The sequence below is a fragment of the Anolis carolinensis genome, chromosome 5 (genome assembly GCF_035594765.1).
Source record: "Anolis carolinensis isolate JA03-04 chromosome 5, rAnoCar3.1.pri, whole genome shotgun sequence".
Classification (NCBI taxonomy): domain Eukaryota; kingdom Metazoa; phylum Chordata; class Lepidosauria; order Squamata; family Dactyloidae; genus Anolis; species Anolis carolinensis.
The window spans coordinates 56,470,131-56,489,386 of NC_085845.1; the positions used below are offsets into that span (position 1 = coordinate 56,470,131).

A 19,256-nucleotide genomic window follows, 5' to 3' on the forward strand; every position below is an offset into this window, starting at 1 on the left:
CAGCATGGTAACACCAAATGTCTATCTTTACTACAGCTGTGATATTAGTATTCCAATGAGAATAGAAACCCAAAGAGACATTCCAGAAGTATATCAGAGCATATTAAGGAAGTCTTGTGAACCACCAGATCCAAAGTTCCTCTATCCTCGAAGGTGTTGCCCCGACATGGAAAAATGGTGCCCACCTGGAGCTGGTATATTTATTTTTCCTTCCCATTGAAACCAAAGGAAGAAAATATTTTGAAGAATATTTCAGAGAATAAGGTAATCCATTGTGCACTTTGTGTGAGTTTTTCAAGACTTTGGATTTTATAGGTTTTGGCAATGAATTTGCCTTCTGCTGCCCCATTAGGACTCTGTTTGTATGCATTATTAGTTTGAAGGGCTCCAGTTTTTTTCTGATTTTTTTTGGTTTTTTTTTACTCTTTAAACCCCTGCCAGAGACAATATGCTTTCTAGTTAATGCATAATGAAAAGTACAGTGAAAAATGCTTTTCATATGAACATCCAGGAAAAACAGGATTTGGGTTAGTTAAATTGAAAGAAGCTTCATTGGCCTTTCCAGCTGGCAGGTCACCAATTTCAGAGGGTCTGGCACATCTATCATCCCCAGATATTCTGGTTCAACCAACTGACTAAGGAATGAAGTAGAACATAAGAGAGAAACCTTTATCTGGAACAATCTTCTCATCATTTGAATCCTGTATTTCAAATAATCAAGATTATTTCAGTGTCTTGATTACAATTCTTGTGGTGCTCCTTTGAACTGCCAATATTCAGTACTTCCTGCTCTCCTACAATATTGGACTCATAACCTCTTGGAATGCTCTGTTTTCTTTTCAAGCATAAACGTAGCCATGATCTTACCTTAGGGGGTATTATGAAACAGTGAGCGGTGGCTGCTGATATCTTATTGCATCAGGCTCTTGCCAAATTTAGGTCATGCATCTGGTCACTGGAGTAATGGGTGGAAAATTACCTTTCTCTGTGTGGTTGGAGCCTGGGGCATGTGTTCATTATGCTGTCTTTGCAAGCCATCATCTAAATGTATTATGTGAAATGGTGCAAGTTGTGAAATGAAAGACTACAGCCTGCCAAGAAAGCAAAGCAAGAGGGGTCTTGGGGCTGTCAAATGTAGTAGAAAAAGCAAATCTCAAAAGCTGATTGATTGAGAAGTAATCAGTATTTAAAAAGCGGAGATGGGAGATCAAAGTCTGAATGTGTTGTTCCCTCTGGCTTGACTTTCTTAATGTGCTACAGATTAGAATTCCCAACGTTTCAAAGACTAAATGCTTTGAGCTGGAGGCTATGGAGGAGAGCATTCTTATATAAGAGACCTTCACATGCCATTGCAACCATATTGTGTGCTTGAGATGTCAGCATTCTTTTAAAGTAAAATTTTACATAAGAGGAAAAGTAGGAAAAATGGTTACCTCTGATTTTTTTACATTTTAAAGTTGCTAATAAGGAATGAATACAGAAAGCAATACTGTTTTGTTTACCTGTTTGTTTACTGACTGGCAGCGCATGGGGTGCAGACCCACAAGTAGTAAGAACATCAGCCCTGGCCTTGTCTTTCTCAACTGCAGAGTACGCCTGTCCTGTCTGGCACAAGTCTGCCCATGCAAAGCAGGTGGACATAGCACTGAATGAAACATGCAGAATCATCACGGGATGCCTTAAACCTACACCTGTTGATAAACTCTACAAGTTAGCTGGCATTGCCCCTCCTGACGTGCGACGGGAAGTTGCTGCTAATGGTGAGAGAAAAAAGGTCGAACATTGTGAAAGCCACCCACTGCATGACTATCACCCTCCTCCCACCAGACTCAAATCAAGGAAGGGCTTCATGAGAACCACCACTCCTCTTGATGTTCCTCCAGCAGCAGCAAGGGTGTCTCTCTGGGCAGCTAAACCTAGCAATTCTAATTGGATGGCCCCCCAAGAGGGTCTTCCTCCAGGGGCAAACCAAGAATGGGCAACTTGGAAGTCCCTGAACAGACTCAGAAGCGGAGTGAGCAGATCAAAAGACAACTTGGCAAGGTGGCACTACCTGGAGGAATCCTCCACCTTGTGTGACTGTGGAGCTGAACAAACAACTCAGCATATGTATGCTTGCCCACAATGCCCTGCCTCATGTATGGAGGAGGAGTTGTTTAAAGCTACAGACAATGCGGTTGCTGTTGCCCGCTTTTGGTCCAAAACTATTTAGTTGCTTGTGATTCCTTTATTTATTTATTTTATTTCCATTATTTGAAATGTACAATGCTTTTGACACGAAATAATAATGTTTACTTGTTTCTCACTAATCAAATTTCTCTAGTCACTGTTTGTGTGTATGTTTATGTCTGTCTTCAAATAAATTGCTAATCAGCTTATAACAACCGCATTAATTTCACATGATTTTCCTAAGCAAGGGATACTTAGAGGTGGTTTTGCTAATTCTTTCCTCTAAAATACGGCCCATAGCATCTGCCATTCATTGGAGCTCTCCCATCCAAGTAATAACCAGGGCTGACTTTGCTTAGCTTCCAAGATCAGATGGGATCTAGTGCTTTAAGGGTATGCAGTGAATGGTCTGTTAAAAATATAAAAGACAACAGTAATACCAAAATGCCTAAAGAAGCAGAATATGAAACTAAGACATGATCTATACTGACAGAAACTGCATAATATCATCATTGTAGACCCAGTTAATGCAGTTTTAAATGCATTGAACTTCATTATATGGATCTACACTGACTATATCAAATCAAAATCTTTATTACGGTCATAGACCAGCATAAGTAGTCTCATAGAACATTGTACATTAAAATCTAAAAAGCTAAAAAATAAAGGTATGTTGAAGGCTAAAGCACAAAACTATTTAGAGAAGAGAAGAGACTAAAAAGGGATGGAGAGGGAGGGAGATTGATGGAGGGGTAGGAGCATTCAGGGCAGAAGTCTAGGGGACTGGGGTGGTAAGAACTGGTTTACATTGCAGTTAGCTGGTAGTTAGATTGTTAACTGTTGGATCCAGTCATCACTCAGCGAATTTTAAGTGCTGCTACACAAAACTTGACAGCATTGTAGGTTATAACTGGGTTGGTATCTGAGAGCAGCAGGGTGGTGTAAAATTGTTCTGAACAGTCAGGATAATTATATAGCAAAGGCAGGATGAGTCTGGATCAAATGTCCCTGTAGAACAGGCACTGAAGGAGCACATGCTCAGTTGTTTCTATCTGATCCGAGTCACAGGGGTAGAGTCTCTCTGGGTAGGGGGTCTTCCGGCATCGGCCCTCGAGTATAGCAGATGGAATGGCATGATACTGAGCCAGGAGGGCCCTCTTATGACAAGAAATCTCTAGATTTGATAAGTATGCCATAGGGGAGGTGAGATATCTGCTAGCTTTGTTGACAATGAAGGTTGGGGCGTGGGTTAGATCCAGTTGGCATTCTGAGATACATTGTTTGATGAGTGCTTTGGCTTGATTGGGCTTCATACTGAGTAGCAGCCCTGGAGAGAAGCCCAGTGATTAGATTTTTGTTGCTATTGCCTGTTGAACTGGATGTCATCCTTCATGGTTAGTGGGGCAAGACCAGGGGGACTGCGGGATATTCTGAGCCAGTAGTTGAGTATGACCACTCACACTCTGGCCTCCACTTTCATGAAGCCTGTTTCCAGTCACAGAATGGCACTGGAGATGCATTTTGGTACTTGCAGGGCCAATCTCAAAAATTTTGATTGTACAAGCTCTAGGGGGACAAAATTGGAGAAAGGGCCTAGCTGGGCTCTATACAGGAGTTTTGCCACTGGTTTGGTTTCAAATAGTTTGAGTGCTGCAGGTATGAAGTGGCCCCCTCTTGACTTGAGGTATTTTAGAATGGCAAATGAGCTCCTTTGTGCAGACTCAGCCACGTGGTCCCCATGGACTACTGTTGGATTGGAAGACTACTCCCAGATATTTGAAAATGACCATATAATCCAGATCTAGCCTAAGAATACTGTCCCCCATGTTGTTTAACATCTACATGAAGCCGCTGGTAGAGATCATCTGGAGTTTTGGAGTTTGATGTCACCTGTATACAGATGGTATCCAACTCTATTACTCCTTTCCACCTGCTGTTCAGGTTATGAACCAGTTTGGCTACTGTGACTGTCTGGATAAGAGTGAACAAATTGAAATTGAATCCAGACAAGACAGAAGTACTCCTGGGCAGTCATAAGGCCGAACAGGGTATAATGTTTCAGTCTGTGTTGGACGGGGTTATACTTCCCCTGAAGTCAGAGGTTCGCAGCTTGGGAGTGATCATGGACTCATTGCTGAGCCTGGAACCCCAAGTTTCAGCAGTGGCTAGGGGAGCTGTTGCACAATTAAAGCTTGTGCGCCAGTGGCACCCGTACCTTTGGAAGTCAGACTTGGCCATGGTAGTCCACGCTCTGGTTACATCCCGTAAAGACTACTGCAGTGTGCTCTACATGGGGTTGCCTTTGAAGACTGTTTGGAAACTTCAATTGGTCTAATGGGCGGCAGCCAGATTGTTCACTGGAACAGTGTACAGAGAACACACAACCCCCCTGTTACGCCAGCTTCACTGGCTGTCAATCTGCTTCCGAGCTCAATTAGCCTATAAAGCCCTAAATGGTTCTGGCCCAGCTTACTTGGCGAACGTATCTCCCTCTATGAACCACCTTGGAGGTTAAGATCATTCAGAGAGGCCCTGCTCTCAGTCCCACCTCCTTCACAGACACGACTGGTGAGGATGAGAGAGGGCCTTCTCAGTGGTGGCTCGACTGTGGAACTCTCTCCCCAACGAAATTAGATCAGTGCCCTTCCTTCTGGCCTTCAGAAAAAGGTAAAAACTTGGTTATGGGACCAGGCCTTCAGGTAATAAGCCATGAAAGGAATGATCAGAGATTACATGAAATACAGATAGATATTGGAATGGCCCCGGAGTCTGATTTTTGGATAATGTGATTTTAATGTTTAAATGCTAATGTTTATGTTATTGCATTTTTATGATTAAATCAATAATTGTATTTTATTATTGTTGTGTAGGCATTGAATTTTGTCATGATGTTTGGAAACTGCTTGAGTCCCTCATCTGGGATGAGAAGAGCGACATACAAGTGAATAAATGAAATAAATAAATAAGAAAGTAGCAAATAAAGGCCTCCAAAAAGAGTGGGGTGATTAAAGGGCTGCTTCTGAAGGGAATGAAGCCCATCTGTTTTAAAGTATGATAGCAATTCAAGAGGACCATAGAAGATGCTAACACTGAGGGATGAAGTGAACTCCCAATATTATATCTCTCCAAGAACAAGAAAATAAGCAACTACTATGTATAACATTTACTAGAAACAATTAAGTGAACTGACCCAAATATATAAGAATGTTCTCCTGCCCTTACTAGTCTATTACTCAATACAGTGAGTGAATGTTTCAGTATTATCGAGGGCCTCCACCATCTTGCTCCCTGGGGGAGCAGGGAGGGTATATAAAGAAAAGGTGAAACTCTATGGAGAGGGAGATGGAGGATGGTGGTGGGGGAAGAGAAGGGATCTATGTTAATTGCTGTAATAGCATGTCTTATGCATATGTCTTTGTTTGACGTTTTTATAGTTTTAATGGTTTTAATCTACAGTTGTATGTATTTTATTTAGATATGTGATATATTTTTATATATATGTAAGGCATTGAATTTTGCCATTTATTATGTTGTAAACCGCTTTGAGTCCCCCCAGGGGTGAGAAAAGCGGTATAGAAATCCAGTTATTATTATTATTATTATTATTATTATTATTATTATTATTATTATTATTAATATTAACATGGTCAGGGTTTGCATGCATTTTTTTAGTTGACATAAAGGTGTAATCACCAAATAATTTGTCCAAATCTGCTTAGAAATTAGCTTTTGGGTAATTGATCCATCATATGGAAGACCACACAAATACAGAAGTTGGTTTATAGTCTATGTTTAAGATGAGTTTCTGGTGCAATGCCATAACTTATAATACAGTTGCATGCTGTGAGTTGAGCAACTTCATATTACATATCACTGGTAATTACAAATCTTGGTAACATGAGACAAGTGCTAGAAAATGGATTCTAGAATACGCCATTGAGGGTGTGTGCCACTGCCTATTATGTTCATGTACTCGACAGTGAGCCCTATTTTCATCTAAAGGAACTTGTGAGTGTTGGAAATGACAACCTCCATCAAGCCTTTTCTAGAAATCTGTTTGTCTATGATCTTTTTGCTTACTGTTTTCTGTATGTATGTTCTAATGTGCAGCTTCCTTTACTCTATAGTTTCTGTGAAGTTATAAAAGGGGTTGTAGACCACATGCTCTTTCCCTCTTCTTTTGACTATGTGACCTGTTGATAGCTGTTTTGTTACAAGAGCGATGCCCTGGCTGGCTGGCACAGGGAACCATCTCAAAGATATTTGAAACTGGATAAATAAGTTTTTATACCTGTGTTTGCTGAACACATGAAAGTTGTGAGTAAATCAAGTATGTTATTTGAGTGCATAATATGAAACAAGTTGTTTTATGGGAGAGTATTTCTGGGCACCAAAAAAAAACCTTCTACAGCTCTGCTGTTAATATGTACTGGCAGATATCAGTTTTCCTGACAGATCAGAGATTGCACCTTATTCAGTCTAACAATTGAAACCATTGCCTAGCATAATTGTATTTGGTTGTATACTACAAGAGCAGATTCTGATCTAAAGGGTTTTTTGCCTTTTCTCAAAAAGATTATGTTCTCTAATAGTGAGCAGGTGTATATGAGTCTCTTTCAAGCATTTTCCTATCAGCTACAAAATTAAAAATGTTTCTGTTTTGAAAGGAGCTGTGATTCTGAAGTCATTATTCATGGGAGGAGACACTATTCACTCATTGCCTATCTCCAACGGATCTTTCTATGCTATTCTATTGATTCCCTCTATCCAAATACTATGTGTTACATAAAAAACCCCAATATGATACAGATCGGTACAATAAGTTTAATACAACTCAGCACCAAATGGAGCTCTTCCTCTACTGTCTTCTTGGGCTACCTGATCTGTTCCTAACATTTGTGCCGTTGCATCTGAAATCTGAAAGTACTTTCTTTTTTCTGCAAACCAAAGGCCAAACTCAAACCTATAATTAGCATTAAAAACAATTGAAACAGACATACTGGATTGTTTTCACATCATTTGACAAAGATCTCAAATCTGATTATTTTTCATAGAAATCCCTCTCCCTAAAAAAGGATAGTCAATTTTAAAAGAAAGAGGAAGAAACATCTTCTTCCTAAGGGCAAAGTTTTGGTTTAGGACACTTCCTTTTGCTTTTTGACTGTTGTCTTCATCCTTCAGTCCATTTTATCCTGAAAACAATGTCTTCCTAGCTCCTTCTTCAGACAGAATGGAAACACTTTGCTCTTACCATTATTAATGTGACCTAACATAAACTCATTATTTAAACAGAAAATCCAAGAAGGGAAGCTTTTTTGATTTAATGTGTGTTTTACAAGGACTTCGGAGGATGAAAAGAGTACAAAAATGATCAAATAAGCAAGATAAAAAAAATCAGAGGTCTGGAATATAATCTAAGACAGCAATGTAGGAGTTTAAAATATGAAAATTGCTGAATGGATGTTGTTGTATGTGTGTGATATTATATGTGTGCGAAGAAATTTATATAAAATTAAAAGACACAATTGGAGAAAATATTCAGCCAGAATGATGAATGGCTTTGGAGAATTTGAAAAAGAGAAGAAATTCAAAAAAACTAAAATATAAAACATTTAGATGAGAACATTACTTTGAGTGTCATTGTAAATTACTGTATCATTGCATTTAAATAATGCTTAAATAATGCACAAAAACATACAGTATAAATTGTTTTCAAAAACATAAAAGATATATGCACTATCATGAACAGTTTGATTCTGGAAGAGTGTTAACTCCAAATAAACTTTTTTAAAACAACAACAACAACTCAATAAGTCCATATAAACAGGAAATACACTTCCATAGGTACTGCAATTTAGTGCCAACATTTTACTCACTTTCCGACTCTCAGGATCCCAATATCCTTCCTTATTTGAGCTCTGAAGCTGTCCCATGCAAAGAAATGGCCAAGGATCATGAAACCTACCTGTGTCATTGTTCTGTTCCATATTCTTTTCCTCTTGTAGAATGGGGAATGTGGGTTGCATCATTTGTTTCTGAGGAGTCCATCAAAATTTTATCTTCTGACCTGGAGGGATGAAGGGTGGAAGCATAATGGTGGTGGTGCCTCTTCTCTCTCTGTATCTTGGCTTAAGTCTAGAAAGGGATAAATATCAGAAAATATGATGTGACTTCTTTATTTCATATGCCCAAAGCAATGTCAAGAAAGCCTTTCTAATTTAAAAAGCCCAAGATCATGTAGTGCCCAGGTTCTCATTTCTAAATAGCTCAGTGTCTCTGAGCGTCTTTGAGCTATTGTTTTATTGAGTAACTAGCTGTGCCCGGCCACGCGTTGCTGTGGCGAAGTATGGTGGTATGGGAAATAAAGTATTGAGGAATTTGTGGTAGTGAAGGTAAAGGGTAAAGGTTTTACCTTACATAAAGTCCAGTCATGTCTGACTCTGGGGGTTGGTGCTCATCTCCATTTCTAAGCCGAAGAGCCGGCGTTGTCCATAGACTCCTCCAAGGTCATGTGGCCACTGGCATGACTGCATGGAGCGCCGTTACCTTCCTGCCAGAGCGGTACCTATTGATCTACTCACATTGGCATGTTTTTGAACTTCTGGGTTGGCAGAAGCTGGGGCTAACAGTGGGGGCTCTCTCCACTCCCCCAATTAAAACCTGCGGCCTTTCGGTCCAGAAGTTCAGCAGCTCAGCGCTTTAATATGCTGCACCATCAGGGGATATTATTTCCGAAAGGATGTGAATATACAATTTTTTTTTTGTCTGATGGAGGCAAGTATGAATGCTGCAATTAGGAAAAATGATTAGGATGTAATGGCCTTGCAGCTTTAAAGCCTGGCTGTTTCCTCCCTGAGTAAAGTTTTTGTTGGGAGGTGTTAGCTGGCCCTGATTGTGTGCTGTCTGGAATTCCCTTGTTTTCAGAGTGGTGTTCTTTGCGATATTTTATGTGCTTCTATCATCTGTGGCCCTGAGAAAACAGAGGATTTTCCAGACTTTGATGATAGGAATACTTTGTTGGGAGGTGTTAGCTGGCCCTGATTGTTTCCTGTGTGGAATTCCCCTGTTTTCAGAGTGCTGTTCTTTATTTAGTGTTCTGATTTTAGAGATTGTATTGTTCTGTTTTATTATACCACATTAATTTTTATATATTCATATTTTAGTGTTTTGAATACTTGGAGCCAGATTGTATTCATTTTCACGGTTGACCGCAACACAATAATAATAATAATGATAGTAATAATAATGACTTTGGTAATACACAGTGCTTCACTCCCTTCTCAGCTTCCTTTCTGGAAGAATCCTTTCTTGGGAGGTGTTAGCTGGCCCTGATTGTTTCCTTTGTGGAATTTTCAATTTCCCTGCTTTCAAAGTGTCGTTCTTTATTTATTGTCCTGGTTTTAGAGATTATATTGTTCTGCATTATTCTATACCAGTAATTATTTCATATTAAAGTAGAATCTTACTTATCCAACATTCGCTTATACAATGTTCTGGATTATTCAACGCAGTCTGCCTTTTCGTAATCTATGTTTTGTAGTCAGTGTTTTAAATTCATTGTGATATTTTAGTGGTCAATTTGTAAATACAGTACAGTAGAGACTCATTTATCCAACATAAACGGGCCGGCAGAATGTTGGATAAGGTAATATGTTGGATAATAAGGAGTTCAATACACAGTAATGCTATGTAGTAATTTATGAATTTAGCACCAAAATATCACGATATATTGAAAACATTGACTACAAAAATGCGTTGGATAATCCAGAACGTTGGATAAGCGAGTGTTGGATAAGTAAGACTCTACTGTAATTACTACATAGCATTACTGCGCATGGAACTACTTTTTCTGTCAAATTTGTTGTATAATATGATGTTTTGGTGCTTAATTTGTATAACGATTATCTAATTTGATGTTTAATCGGCTTTTCCTGAATCCCTGCTTATTATCCAACATATTCACTTATCCTGCCGGCCTGTTTATGTTGGATAAGTGAGAGTCTACTGTATATTGATAATCTTATATTATCTGCTTAGAACTGGATTATATGAGGCCCCTTCTTCACAGCTGTATAAAATGCACACTGAAGTGGATTATATGGTAGTGTGGACTCAAGATAATCCAGTGCAAAGCAGATACTATAAGATTATAAATGGGTTATATAGCTGTGTGGAAGGGCCTTGAGTCTACACTGCCATATAATCCAGTGAAAATCAGAATCTGTGGAAGAAGCCTAAGTGAGGCCTAAATCTGCCTGTCTCCTAACTGAACCCTGGCTGTCTCTTGGCTGAATTGGTTGCTAGGAGACGAAGTGGGCAGAGATTAGCCCTCTAAACTGGCAGCAATTGGATAAAAACAATTATTGCTCTCCCTCTAATTAGGACTTTATTTTTCTTTTCTTTTTGTTGTATCAACCTAGAGGCATGGATGATGGGTTGTGTTGTGAAATTTTGAGGTTGGGAGGTGTTTAGTTTTGTTGTTTTGCTCGGTGCCAGGATTCCATCACTCTTTTATATATATAGATTGTTTTACTATAACAAGAGAGTTTGCTCAGTTGTAGTTGTTCCCTTTATTTTTCATGTTGTGGGAAGAAGACAGAAATAGACACCAATAAATGGGATTAAAGAAGACTCATATTTATTGAAGATATATAATATACACACAGTGACTTGTTTTTCTGTGCCTTCAAGTCATTCCTGTCACATGGTGGCCCTAAGGCAAATCTATCACAGGGTTTTCTTGGCAAGAATTATTGAGAGAGGTTTGCCTTAAAATCACAAAATAAAAAGATGCTAAGAGAAACTGGTCTGCCATGATATCCCTCTGGCACAACAAAGGTCAAGCTGGGATCGTTCCTCATGGATGATCAGTAGACCTTGGAATATTCCTCTTTTTAGAATGCAACTCCCAGAACCCCTTGGCCAGTATACAGTTGAAAGACAGTCTCACTGAATCTAATGATGCTTAGATCTGAGAAGGTCTATGTAAAATTCATACTGCTCATCTAGATCCAAACCAAATATCATTTGGTATTATAGATATTATTCTCGGCACTTCCAAACTACATAATTTGGATATTTTTCTGGGGAGGTGATGGTGTCTGTGTTTTTGATTCAAGTCTTTCACTTAGAAAGATGAATGTTGTGTGTTGTATTCTACTGTCCAAGGTCAGACAACCTACTTAGAAACTTGAGCACCGCCTAAATTTATCTGACTCCCCATGTCAGTTTTGTTTACATGTGTTATAGTTATAGCTGCCAAGCAATGCAATTTTAATTATTGTTTAAAACTTACAGAGAACAGAAACATTATTCAAATATTCAGAAAGAATATCATTTTATATAAATAAATGGCTTACAAATTCAGAAGATACTCTTATGTATACTGGGCACACACACACCTTGAACTTTGGCTTTAATAACTGCTTCAAGTCTGTGTGTGTGTGGGGGGGGGGGGCAGAAGACAGAATTTTAATTCACTGTCTTACTCTTTCATAAAGATAATGACCACAACAATGAAATACAAAAGAAGGCCTTCCCTTTCATAAAATATTTAAAGGAGTCAAGGGGAGTTTTTTTCTTCCCTTTATATTGGTTCTCCCCTGCATTATAACGTAATACATTCCATCATATAAATCATTTTCTTCAGTGTTGAAAAATCACTCTCTCTGACACCTGAGCACTGTACAGTACATGTATTGGGTTGTTGTATGTTTTCCAGGCTGTATGGCCATGTTCCAGAAGTATTCTCTCCTGACGTTTCGCCCACATCTATGACAGGCATCCTCAGAGGTAGTGAGGTATATACCTCACTATCTCTGAGGATGCCTGCCATAGATGTGGGCGAAACGTCAGGAGAGAATACTTCTTGAACATGGCCCTACAGCCCGGAAAACATACAACAACCCTGTGATCCTGGCCATGAAAGCCTTCGCCAACACATAGTACATGTATTCATTGGAATTACTCTCTCTTCATTTTCTTCTGCCAGTTAATTTCATCAATTTCCACTGATGTTATCACATAAATTAAATTGCTTGCATACCCTAGTGATGTCATATTTGGAAACATTATTTTTTGTACTACAACTCACAACACTGATCATGTTGACAGAGAAATCTGGAAGCTATACTATATGTTGCTGGTCATTCATGAGGTTTTCTTAGGCAAGGGGAACTGAGAGGATTTTTTTGCCACTTTCTTCCTCTGAATTATAGTTTACAGTACCTGGTGTCCATTGGCAGCCTCCCAACCAAGTCCTAACTAGAGCTGATCCTGCTTAATTTTTTTGCTCAGATGGGATCTGGTGTCTTTAGGGGATTTAGGCTAGGGAAATATAGATGTAGGATATAGACCAGAAATAATTTCCCCAATCTATCATATCACTCCAAAAAATAATTGGTTATTTCCTGACAAAGTCATGAATAGAGAGCCCATTCTTTCTGTAATCCCTGGTTATTATGATTTTTTCCTCATGTCAGGAGTGACTTGAGAAACTGCAAGTCGTTTCTGGTGTGAGAGAATTGGCCTTCTGCAGACGTTGCCCAGGGGATGTCCGGATGTGTTACTATATTGTTATATTTACTTATACCCTGCTTTATCTCTCCCAAAGGGAACTCAAAGTGGCTAGGATTGTGCAGCCAACACAGAAAAAGAAATATGCATCAAAGACATTGGGGGGATTGAAACTGAGTGAAATCAGCAGTTGTAAATTGGAGTAAGTTGGCATTGTATAAAGGTTAAAATTATGAGACAGTATAGAAAATAGTTCAATAAATACTCTAAATTTTTAGAGGAGGGAGGAGCACTGCTCAAAATTGTAAATTATAAATTAAAAGCAGAATAATAATAATAATAATAATAATAATAATAATAATAATAATAATAAAACTTTATTTATACCCCGCCACCATCTCCCCAACGGGGACTCGGGGCGGCTTACATGGGGCCATGCCCAGAACAGTACAATATAGCAAAATATAAAACAACATATCATAATACGATTAAACAATACAATAAATAATCATATACAATGCAACATTATATATATATATATATATATATATATATATATATATATATATATATATAAAACAGGGCGGGCCGCATGAGACGCTTAATTAAAACTTGGGATGAGAAAAGGATAAGAATACAATCACGGAGAACAGGGACATAAGATAAAAACAATCTAGAGGATAGATGTTGGGGGAGTAACAAAAGAATAGTAACTGTGTAATAGTTACTCTCCGAAAGCACATCGGAAAAGCCAGGTTTTTAAATCTTTCCTGAAGGCTAAAAGACTAACCCATGTTATAAAAACAAAGACCATTATTCTGAAGCAAGCATCATTTCTAAGACTTTTAAAAATACATGCCTGGTTTAAATTACATTTTTTTAAAAAAAACATAAGTATTCCGAACCAACAAGAAATATCTTTAGCCATGTATCACTTGTTAATTTCTCAATGCATTTGGATTTACTAATAGGAACAGCAGTTTTTTATTTTTGAACCCAAATTATGCTTTCGGGAGATGATTCTTTTTGCTTTTGAGAAAATAGAAATAAGGCTGTATATCTTACAGTCATTTTCAAGGTTGCACATAGCCAGTTACAGTGGTGCAGAAAAGTACAAACACATGTAAATCTGTTAAAATGAATTACGAACCAAAATATAGATCAGAAATGTGTATCATAAAAAGCCAGTGCATTGTAATGGTTTTGTGTTTGACTCGAACCCTGGAGATCAGGATTCAAATTTCACTCCCTCAGCCTCAGAGGGCAATACCATTCCTGAACAAATATCCCTTTCAAAATATCAATGTGTTAGGGTCACTTAAAGGTCTACATAAGTCAGAAACTAATTGAAGTTACACAACCACTATTCATCACTCCATCATCTTGCACAGATAAATACACACCCTTCTTCCATCTTTATAAAATAAATGACGCACACAGAGATGATAGCACAGACCAAAATGAAAAGCCTAAGGGGTAGATCAATCATCAAGGCTTGGGAATATAAGTGTCAACATTAACATGCTAGTATCAAAATGAATGTCATCTCCTTATCATTAGATCATTTTAATGAAAACAATGAATTCATTTCCTTCCATTAATCATTAATGGTGCATTAATAATGTATTACTTTAAAATATTTTTTAAAAATTACAGAATAATTAAATATGACCAAAAACAACCAGGTCTCTAAAATTAATTCCTATCAAGTGAAAATTTAACCCTAATGAAAGCATGACCATGATTGTTATTGGGAGATTGAAACAATCAGACGACGTGACTAGCAGAATATCAGAACTCCAGCAGAAACAAATGCTTGCATCAGAAATGATAGTTGAATAGCAATGATATTGGCGTCATTGATGGATTTCTTCTGCCAGTGTAAATATGTGATCCAATAAGAACCTAAATGTAATGTATCAATGGGAAAGTCACAACTTCATGGGATAAGGAAAGGTCAGTCGAGGGACTAGGCCAGTGCATTTGTGAAACACATTTATCACATGATAAGGTCCTCAGTATAACAGATTATAAACTACTTTGGGTCCTTTATTGGGAGTGGGATATAAATAAATAATACATACAGGTAGACAGATTGAAAGATAAATAGATAACTCCAACCCCAGTATCTTTTATTCTGTAGAACGGCGTCTGCTTAAATCTTGCTGATTTTTGTCCAAAAGGATTACTTGCAATTGTGTGTTTGGAAATGAATGTTTACTAAATTACATACAAAATGGACTTAGAGCTTAATTTTCCTCTCTAATATAATGTTCACTGAAGATGAACATAGAGGCATTTAAACATGATATGTGTGTTGAATACAGAGTACCTTCCCATTTCATTTTCCTTTCCCACCCATTTCTGTACAGGAATACACTCAAAGGCAAAATAATTAAAGCAGCCATATTTGAATCACTCAGATGTTACAGGAAATAAAAGTAAAAGTGATTGTTAGTGAAAGTGGATAAGAAAGAACTAGGCCAACATAATATGTCATAGAGATTCATCTCTAAGCTTATGGTTGCTTCAAATGTTGCCAAACTAAATAAATAGAAGAAACTTAATAAGTGCCAAACTAAATGCATTCAGCCACAGACATCTATCAAGGACATATTTTTAAAATATTTCTCACCAGTACTCCATGACAGATAGTAGTATCATAACTAGTACCCTATGATGTATGCTAAATACTAGAGAATGAATCTATAGCTCAATGTCTTCAGAACATGTGTGGTGTTTCCAAAGTATTCAATTTGTGGCAATAGAAATTAAGATTAAACCCCCCCCCCCCAATAAATGGAAGCACCCATTCTATAAAATAATTTCTTTATGAACAGGCATCCTATGAGATACTGCGGTTTGTATCTTAGGTGGGCACTAGAACTCTCTGGATGAATATTCCTCCCTAAACACCAGAATTACATAAAATTAAGCTGTGACAGATGACGCAGTATCAAAATGGTACAATTATGGCATGGGAAAGCATTCTTTGACCCCCCCCCCCACCTTTGAAGTTGACTGAATTGCATTGGTGGTTGTTTGATATTATAACTATTGATATTATTACTGTGGTATAAACTTTTATTTTAACTTCTGTTTTATAATCTTCTTGTGTTTTAAACTGTGTGTATTGTTTATGTATTTGCGCTGTTACTTTTGTAACATTATGAGCCGCCCCGAGTCCCCACGGGGAGATGGTATAAAGTTGTTTTTATTATTATTATTATTATTATTATTATTATTATTATTATTATTATTATTATTAAGATACCCAAGGAAAGCTCATAACCAGGACATAGAAACAATAGCTCAATTTTAAGATTGTTTCCCAGTAACTAGTAATTCAGAGGTATACACTAAACAACTATGACTTGTAATTATTGATGACTTTACCAATCATTTAAGTTAGTAACATCATCACATGTTATAGCACTAAGTTCTATAAGTTACCATTTACTGTATGAAAAGACTTTCCTTTTGTCTCTCTTGAATTTTGTCATTGAGTTTCATTGGATAATTCTAGGTACTAATGTCACGAGACTCATTCAACTACTTCCTCTACACCATGTAACATTACTACGTTGTCCTATTATTGCAACACCCCCAATTAATTTTTAAATAACCACACCTCTAGGTGTGTGTGTGTTTTGCATTGAATGGTTTCCCCCTGCTTCCATAGAAATTCCCCTTTACTGAGGGTTAAGAGCAATTGTTAGGATTAGAGGTAGAACTTCATGTACATTTCTACCATTTCTTGACCCCACAGACAATTCATAACCCCTCCCCATGGGGCCAACCTACTGCCAACACAATTATGTCACTTTTGTTCTCCTGCATAATGGAGGGAAACCAGATGGGGCATTGTCATGCTCCAAAGGGTTGTTTGTATGCAGGACATTGTGCTTTCTTTCTGGCAATTCAAACAATATGCTCCTTGTCCTGATTAGTTCATCCTCATTTCCCAGCATCAAAGTTTTTTCATGCCATGATAAACCCAACCATTTAAAACAAAGCTCGTTGAAATGATGCTGTTTCACTGCAACAATCTTCAGGACCAACAGAAAACATAATTGTTCTATCATATGTAAAATAATGTTCCCAAGGATTTGAATACGGCTATTTTTCTTCTTACTCAACACTTTCTGCTTATCCTCATTTCTCTCTTCTTTTCACAGAGACATTTTGAGGAACAGAGGAAATGGTCTCCAAGAAGGTTTGAAGAATTGATTCTGCTTACCACTGTGTTATTTTTTTAAAGATAGAAAGAAGGATCTCTGTGCTACCTGACATTTCCACATCATGTAATACACTATTTTACTTCTTTAAATATTTGCACATTTTTTCCCTGTACTGAAACCTATACAGCTTTCTCGTGCTTTTTTAAAAAAACGGTTGTAATAAATGTACTGAAAAAGTTCCTACCACAACATTTGGCATAGCCATAGCTTCCATTCCCTGTTGAACTGTGTTGTTTTTATTTATTTATTTATTCACTTGTCTAATAATCTTTTCAGGTGTGACTTGAACTAGTATATACATTACTTGATGTCTACAATCAGTTCATGTCTGAATGAAAGTTTTCTTTCATTTTAAGATTTTCCGTTTCCTTGTTCACTTTTCTAATAATTCCTTGTAATTCCTTGTAAATCCGTGTAGAATTCCGCCTTTCCCAAAGATGTCACCACAATATTTGAACAACATTTTCACCAAGCTCTTTATCATGATCTAATACCTGATTTTGATCAGCTGCCACCAGCTCACATGCTATCACATGTATTTGAGTTTTTGGCTTTCCTAGTTCCTAACTTTACATTATTGCATTGACTTGCATTTACGATTTTGTACCCATAGTAAAGAAAAATATAAAATAATTGGGCTACAGTGGGCTCATATTATCTGGTGGGATTTGGTTTCAGTATCCTCTGTGGATACCAAAATCCAGAATAGGTCTTCACAGACATTTATGGATCCACCATCAATAGTCTACCTCTGGAAGACAATCATACTCAGCCATGAGTGATTGCCCATGATGCATCAATATCTGTGGATGCTTATGTCCCATTGTATAAATGGCATAATACAGCAGTTCTCTACCTTTGGTCCTCCAGTTGTTTTGGACTTCAGCTCCCACAATTCCTAACAACTGGGATTTCTGGGTGTTGAAGTCCAAAAAACCTGGCGGCCCAAAGGTTGAGAACCACTGGCATCATTAAATAGTCACCATTTTGCTAGTATTTCATGGCACTCAGAATCTGCAGCTTGACGTACCTGTGTCACTCTAGTTAACACAAAATAATTTATACTCTATGACTCATTCTATATTTTATATAGATTTAATTAAATCAAAGTTCTAATATAGCTACAAAGTTTCAAGTCTGAAAAAACCCTGATAATGACTCTCAATTGGTCACTTAATGGCTACAAAAGAACACCACAACAACTGTTGGAAACACTTGAAAATTGTGTCAATACATTTTGCAGAAATCAGGCTCCAACAATAAATAGATACTCAAGAGTGTATGTCCAGTCGGCTTTTCTTGCTCCACTGTGCTTCTTATATATGTTTTCAAACATTTAAGAGACCTTTCATTTGTAGGTGTTGATACTGGCGATGTTGCAGAAATCCGAAGAAGTTTCTTCACATTTGGAAAAAAAAACTGTTTATCTCAGAAAATATATGCTTCCAGTTCATTTTATGGCTTTTCTGCAGGTGCAATCTTTTTCCATTTTCTACACCACAGGTCAAATTCTTCCATCAGTATGTCAGTATCCTGAATAAATTTATTGTAAAGTTATGTGCACTTGTTCAAGTTGGATTTTAAATGGCCACAATTAATAGGTAGGAACACTTGCAGTTCTTGAACTACTTCCCTGTGCCTTCCTTGAAGCTGACTGCAGAAAAAGTCCAGAAATGGGATGTTTAACAAAACATAAAACTGCATCATGTAATTCAACCCAACAGTTTTCACAAATCTTGATTCAGGAAACAGTCTTTTATATTTTTCTTCAAGAGTTGCAGTCTGTTGGATGATGCACTGAAGAAATTGCACACAGGTGTTGTTCTTAGGCAGTTTCTGGCAGGTGGAATGCTGCAAGTCTTTGCTAAGGCTAGATTTAGAGAGTGAGCACTGCAGTGGATGTAGACAGCCATTAAATACATCTGCAATATAATTGTCTGCATCACTAATATGACCACTTATATTAGCAGCTCCATCATAACCCTGTCCACACAAGTATTGCAAGTTCAGCCCAATTTTTCCAGTGTTTTCAAAGTAATGCCTGCAAGTCCACCTATCATATCACTTATCTTCATAAAACCTATAGTCTTCTCTTATTCCTGAAGCTTCAACATCAGTGTACCTTACTGAGAGCGACAACTGCTCTGAGGTACTCACATACAAAGTTTCAGCTGCCAAAACAGAGAAACACTGTGAAACATTGCATTTTTCAACCATTTTTACTATCTTGCCACCACAAATATCTATTAGTTCAGAATCTGATTGTAAGATTCTGACCTTTTCTCTCCAGTTCCCTGCTCTTATCCTTCCCTTCCCTTTCTTCCCCTCCTC

At 37.6% G+C, this 19,256-nt stretch overlaps 1 long non-coding RNA gene across 1 annotated transcript; it reads left to right on the forward strand.

Moving 5' to 3' along the window:
* Positions 1-12,003: 12,003 nt before the first annotated feature.
* On the forward strand, positions 12,004-19,256 carry LOC134299217 (uncharacterized). Its single transcript, XR_010006387.1, has 2 exons — positions 12,004-12,886; positions 16,863-19,256. It is a non-coding gene; the product is annotated as an uncharacterized LOC134299217 (long non-coding RNA).